This window comes from Meleagris gallopavo, chromosome 2 (genome assembly GCF_905368555.1).
Source record: "Meleagris gallopavo chromosome 2, MGAL_WU_HG_1.1, whole genome shotgun sequence".
In the NCBI taxonomy this organism is placed as follows: Eukaryota; Metazoa; Chordata; class Aves; order Galliformes; family Phasianidae; genus Meleagris; species Meleagris gallopavo.
The window spans coordinates 43,039,570-43,046,541 of NC_139405.1; the positions used below are offsets into that span (position 1 = coordinate 43,039,570).

General features: G+C 40.0%; 1 long non-coding RNA gene across 1 annotated transcript; it reads left to right on the forward strand.

Annotated features, from left to right (window-relative positions):
• Nucleotides 1–1,426: 1,426 nt before the first annotated feature.
• Nucleotides 1,427–6,116, forward strand: LOC146544954 (uncharacterized). Its single transcript, XR_014882160.1, has 4 exons — nt 1,427–1,796; nt 2,600–2,729; nt 3,165–3,271; nt 5,334–6,116. It is a non-coding gene; the product is annotated as an uncharacterized LOC146544954 (long non-coding RNA).
• Nucleotides 6,117–6,972: the final 856 nt, after the last annotated feature.

The following is a 6,972-nucleotide window of genomic DNA, read 5'->3' on the forward strand; positions in this document are numbered from 1 at the left end:
AGACTGAGAATTGCTGGATGAGGAATAAATGCCCTGGAAATCAGAACATGGATATCAGAGTTCAGCTGTCTTTATGTGTTTCAGTTTCCAGAGCACTGTGCTTCCTCTGCTCCTATTTGCGTAAGTTAGGACAGTCTCTGCTACTGCTCCTGGATATTTATATTTCTGGTTTGGAGAATGCAGCACACATCAGTCAAACCTTGTGAGTGACTGGGAAATTTGCATAGGAAACAGAAACCCTCTGTTATGCTGTTGTAGTTTGCCAGGGAGGTGATGAGGTCAACAACCCTGGAGATGTTCAAGAACCGTGTGGATGTGGCACAGAGGGACATGGTCAATGGGCATGGTGGGGATGGGTTGATGGTTGGACTGGATGATCTTAGTGATCTTTTCCAAAATTAGTGATTCTATGACCCAGCAGGTGGCTGTGCACCAAGGTCATTTGCTCACTCCCCTCTTCCCAGTGAGATGGGGGAGAGAATAGGGGGGGGAAAAAAAAAGAAAAAAAAAAGTAGAACTTGGGGTTGAGATAAAACTATTTATAAGATAGAGAAAAGGTAAAGAATAGTAGTTATGCCTCTATATATAGATATGTATAGGAATGTATATAAATCTATATAACAAGTGATGCACCAGCAATTGCTCACCACTCCCTATTTGATACCCAGCTAGCCCCCTGAGCAGTGGAAAAGAGAGAGAGATAACACTTACCTCATTCAAAACTCCTTCTGTTTCATGTCATATGGTATGGAATGTCCAGTTTAAGTCAGCTGTCCTAATTCCATACCCTCACAGCTCCTTGGACCCTTCGCTAAGAATGGCCTCCACTCTGTACAACACTGCTTAGCAGCAACTATAGAAATTGGTGTGTTATCAATATTGTTTGTCTCCTAGGACCTAAAAACAGCATTATATCAGATACTCTAAAGAAAGCAATTCCATCCCAGCTGAAACTAAGACACCGTTATAGCTGGTTTTAGAAGACTCCCCTTCTGATTGTCTTTCCAGTGGTCAGCAGCTTTCTGGGTAAATAAGGAACTGTATTTATTATTATTTGTCTTCTTCTGTGACTCAGCAGCAATCAGGCTGAGATTCACAAACAAAAATAAATTGACATCAGTAGTTTTCAAATACAAAAAAAAAAAAAAAAAGTAAAGCTGACAATGTCATTTTGCTTTAATGCTTCTAAGCAGCATTGCAAATAGTATACACACACACCCACATGTACATGCACAGAGGAATACTCAATGGGGAATTTTAAAACATTTGTTAGCATTTGCATCTTTGAGAAAGGAAAGTCACTGCCTGGCTCGATAGCAGCTTGTATTTTAAGTTTAGCTGATCAAAGACAAGCATAGATTGGCTGCAGGCAGCTGCAGCAGCTGAGCTAGTGAGCCCTTGTGCTGGGATGGAGCCAACAGGTGGCAGCTGGGCAGGTGACACTGACTTGTGGCCTCAACATTGTAAAAGATCTCAACAGCCCATGGATGCTTTATGTAATCCCAGCCACGCTAGTCACTTCTCTGCTGTCTCTGCTAGTTTCACTGTAACTAGTACTGTGGGAACAGGAACCAATAAAGGCAAGGTAGGCACAGATCTCTAACTGCCCTACCCTGTTTATGGTCACTGAGGCTTTACTTAAGACTGAGCCACCCACGTTATGTGCATATGTGGTTGATGTTGGACTTCTTAGAGAAGAACTATGAGGACCATATGCCAAACTTTTCCAGAGCAGCATTAGAAGCACTGCTGAGCATACTGTCCTGAAAATCCCTTGGTACAGTCATAAAAAATCAGTAAGTTCCTCACTATTGCCTTATAGCTTTTTTTCTCCTCTTTTCTATATGACTCAGAAAATCAAGAGGCTAATTCTTCTTAAAGATTGGCTTTCTGCTATAATCCTGTTCCTTATTTGGCATTTCCTTATCTGATCAGCTCACCAATTATTTTCCCTTGTACAGAAAATAGGTAAATGAGGACAACTCAGATGAGAATTGATCAGTTTGTTCCACAAACAGAACCTAAATCAAACTTCTTTCTGAGGCTCAATGGATATTACTTAGCATTAAAAAACAGATGTTGATACACCTCTGTCCTTTTCTCTCCTTTTTCCCCATAGCTCTAATGAGAAAGAAAACAGGCCTGAAACATAGCAAGAAAAAACTTTTCACTATGGGCTTGTATTCCTTCACCTCTTCTTTTTCTGCCTCTCCTGGATTCCCTCGATCAAGAATCTATTGATCTTTTGGTACTGAAAGTCATCTCACCACGTTTCAAACATATCCAGTCATTCATAACTTCTTCCTTCAAGAAATGTGTCAAGCTCCATTTGCATGTTTATTTCTGCTCCTCTTTGCAGATATCTTTAAGAGCTTCTCTGCATTAACAACTTTGCTCTTCATCTTGCTTCAGAAGATTCCCTTTTCTTTTCAAAAATAAATGCCAGATTTATTTTTGATCTTTGAAGTGAAAGTGGCTTCTTACCTCTGCTTTTGCATAGCTGGGAGTAAGTATTGTCAGTTTTGAAGCCTCAAGCTCATAATATTTTTTGCTTGAACAGAAGTTGAAGCAAAGCCTGAGCATGTATTTTTCACCTTAGATAACATGCCAGTTCTCTAAGGGCAAGCAGCTCAACAGGTAAATTGACATGGATCTTACAGAAATCAGCTATATAAGTTACACCAGCCGAGACACTATTTGGAGAAAGCAAAAGCAATCCTCTCTGGAAAGTAAGTATAATCATCAACTGATTTTAAGTTGCTTATCCTGTCAGTGCATCCTTTCAGTTTGAGGATGTAAAAGACTGCATATTCTCCATATTTTATGTGATCCTCTTTGTTTGTGTGCAAATTCTCCTTCACACAACACATTCACTTCTCTTGTACCTTGAGTCAGACTGGATGCAAGGGACATCTCTATATGAAAACTGGCTGACATATCCTATGGCTGTCACTAAGCAAGACCGAGTGGCCTCTTTTTCTGCTTAATTGGTTTTTCATACTTGAGTGGCTGTCCTGTTCATTTTTGGAGAACCCTCCAGCACTGCTTCATTGCCTACAAAAAATAGCTGCTGTAATTGACTAGGCTGAAAAGATCTGTGCCCATTTCTATTCCAGTATCCCTATATTCATGTTTTTTCTTTTTCTTGCCTGTTCTTTGAACAGTGAGTGAATTGGGTGGTAAAGAATTGCATATTCCAACAAATGAACATGAAGTGCTGACTCCTTGAATTCATCACATCTTCCATGAAGAACATTCTCCTTTCATGCAGGTAAGAGGAATATCAGTGTTACTGCCTGGACAGAACTTTGCTGAGAAATATAGTTTGGCTCTGGGACCAAGTCCCTAGTTAGGAATGAAAGCAGGAGGGACTTGAGACTTCTGGAGTGCTGTGACTGCCCTTCAGAATTGAAGTATTTCATCTACTTTCTTGGTTTACTAGCTTAGTTTTTCAATGAAAAATTGAGATGTGCAGTGGAAAGCAGAACTCTTCCATGCAAAATTCACTGCCACTGCAAGCTCCACTCTGTTGCAAAACAATTCGATGTAAAAAAAATTTTATTGGTTCCAATTATGAAAAATGTAGAGCTGTCTCTGTGCTGTGCCAGGGCTCAGAAGGCAACCTAGGTTAATGTCTGACTGGCTTGTGTGCTCAGGATATAGGTTTCTTTGGGAAAACAAGACCTAGTTTGCTGAAAGTTCCCTTGAGTTCTCCACAGAAATGTTGTTATTTATTTGTTAAATCAATGAAGTTTTTTCTTGTTGCTTGATTCTTTCTTAGCTGTTTAAGTTGTGCAAAACCCTGTGTTGGTTCACTCATTTGCTTTGAAGATTTTCAGACTTATTTCCAGTTTTGCCATTTCACCAGACATATCACTAGTTTATTTAAAGCGATATTTTTCACTAAGATTCGTGAAACTATGAAAATGCCTTTAAGCTTACGTCTCTAAATGAAATGCTGAAATAATTAAAGAGCATAGAATCACAGGATCATTAGATTTGGAAGTCATCTAGTCTAGCTCCCCAGCAATGGACAGGGACATACACAGCTAGATCAGGTTGTTCAAGACTTGATCCAGCCTCACCCTGAAAGTCTCCAGGGACAGAGCTTCTACCACCCCTCTGGGAAATCTGTTCCATGTTCACTGCCCTCAGTGCAAAAGTCCTTTTCTTTATATATAACCTACATCTACTTTCTTTAAGCACCAAACCATTTCCCCTTGTTCTATCACCAGAGGCCCTACTAAAGAGTCTGCCCCCTTCTTCCCCATTTTGATACTGAAAGGCCACTATCAGGTCACCTTGGAGTCTTCTATTCTCCAACCTGAGCATGCTGAGCAGATATGCTGTAAAAATAATAATCACCAGTTTTGATATAAGAGAGAAAACTAGGATAGCCACTTGCTATATAGACAACTTCAGACAAAGTGTTAATTACAAGGTACTAGCTAGCTGGTTTGAGCAGTTTTAATTGTACATACGTTAGTCCTTCTTTTGGCAGAATATGTTTCTTTTAATCTCCAGGACTTCCAGACTCAGTGGACACCTTATCCCTATTCATCCCCCTTGTTTTCTGCCTTATTACTGGAATGTGGGCAACATTTGGTAGAGGTGGCACATAAACCCTGTGGCTGCTTTCATCATTCTGTCAAAGAGAGGGAAATAATCGAAGAGCTGCAGCATGAAAACAAATGGCCAAATAACTGTTAAAGCAGGAAGTTCCAGCTCGTTAGAGCTCAGCTTATTACAGGCCATATGCCTGAGTGACTCCTCTCACTGAGAGCTGTACCCAGCTATGGAAACAAGTGTGCAAATGCCTGTGGTTCATGAGGCCTGATTTCCTATAACTGTGCACAACTGCTGAGAGCAAAGAAAATAAAAACTCAAAGAGGCTGTGGGACTAATTGAAGAGAGAATCCTTTGCAAAATAAATAAATAAATAAATAATACCAATTTCCCAAATATTTATGCAAAGATGTTAACAAGCAGTAATAATTTGTTTTCCAAGCTCACAGCAGATGCTGCTCTTTTACTATACAGACTATATTCCTAAATGTTGCAACTTAACATAAGTGGCGAAACAAATTGATATTCTCTTCTACTTTGAGTATCATGGGGTTGAATTAATAGTTACACTTGACAGATAACACTGTCTAACACCCTTTCTGCTATGTTCAGTGTTCGCAGGGCATGCTCTGTAAACGAGGGACCTAGGCACATGACTCAGTTCCTGCATGATGGGTATATTACAGAAACTGAACTTACAGAGCTCGCAGAAAACAGGAGTGGAATATGTTTGGTTTTAATCTGATATTTCATTTCTCTTTACTCAGCAGAGCTCCTTCCAGGAGTGTTGAAGGCACAGGTCCCAGCCAACTACTTAATGTAGGTATTATGAAACTGGAATACTAACAAATGCAACTGTCAGCAACCAGGAGACTACTCAACAGCTGTCTTACTGCCCATTTTCTCTGCAGAGTCCTTTGTTTCCCACAGGGCTTACCTATCTTAAAGACTTATTCTGGAAGACTTATTCCTCCTAAAGTGCCTTCGTTAGTTCACAGTTTTCCTTGTACTCCACTCTAAATTCATACCCTCTCCTTAATTCAGATGGATTTCCCTCAAGAAGCTATTGCTTCTCTCATCACTTCTGTATTTTTGTGGCTAAGCAATACAACTCTGTGGTCTTTTTCTCCTCCAAACTGGTGTTATCTCATCTGTGTAGTGGTTCTTTGCGCATATAATTCACAACATCATTCATAATTCAGTGCAGCTACGTCAGTCCAGCTGCATTTCTTAAAAAGGATGATGACAAGTTCTGTTTCATTTCAGTTATACTCTCCCTCTATGAGAGTCTCCTACCTTTGAAAACATTCACCTTTACTTTTCACTTTGGTTGCTCTTGCCTCATTTTTTTATGTTGACCACCTTAAACATCTTTTACTTTTGTTATGTGTCTTGTTTCACTTTCTGAGCAGCACATCAAGTAAGGGTGTGCTTTATAACTAGAATGAGCTATGATGACAGCTCTGGTCTCTCTCTGATTTGGTTTGAAATGCTGCTACATGAAATGCTAGGAAGGTGTCTAGACATGGTGCAGGGTAGGCACTGCATACACACTGAGCAAACATTACTAATGCCTCAGTACATGTTGCTGCCCCCTCAATGTTAGTTCAGAGGAAAAAAGTGTGACAGTGCTTTAACCTGCACAAGATAGTTTTAACAGCCTTTCTCTTCATGTAATAGTAAGTAAAACTAGACACATAAATCTGCTGCTTAAAATTTAAAAAAAAAAATCTTACCAATTTTATTAAAATTTGTCATTCTTTGTATCACACACAGGTCTATTAATTATTCTGCTGTCTCTGAACATGGCTTCAAAGAACAGGGTGACCACATTTTTAAATAAAATTGCAGATTTACAATTTTCCAGCTCAGTGAATTGCTTGTGTTTAAATATATTGAAAGTCCAGCGCCAAGCTGCTCTGCATCCCTGTGCAGCATTTTACTGAGAAGGGGATCGGAGAAGGGTGTGTGAGAATAGAAAGAAAAGTGGTAGGGAAGCATAAAGAGAGTGAACAGACACAATGCTAGGAATATTCCTCAAAAAGAGATGTTATTAAAATGTGTGGAATGTCCTGAATTCAGAGGTGGTCCACAGCACAGCAACAATCCTTTTGCTCCTAGAAGAGAGGAATAAACAATTACGAGGATCCCAAACAGGGTGAGGCTGGTCTCTCCTGCAAGGGATGGCCCTTCACTTCAACTGTGAGGTGAACATCAAGTTGATATAACAGGTTTCGGCCTCTTTGCCCATTGACTCACTGGGAGAATAGGAGAACAAGACACAAACTCTGCACTGTGTCTCAAATGCAGGTAGGTTTGACACAACTGTGCAGAGGTGCAGGATGATTCATGCTTCCTGTCAGTTCTGCTTTGTTGAGAAGAGGAAAGATGAGCCCACACAGGATT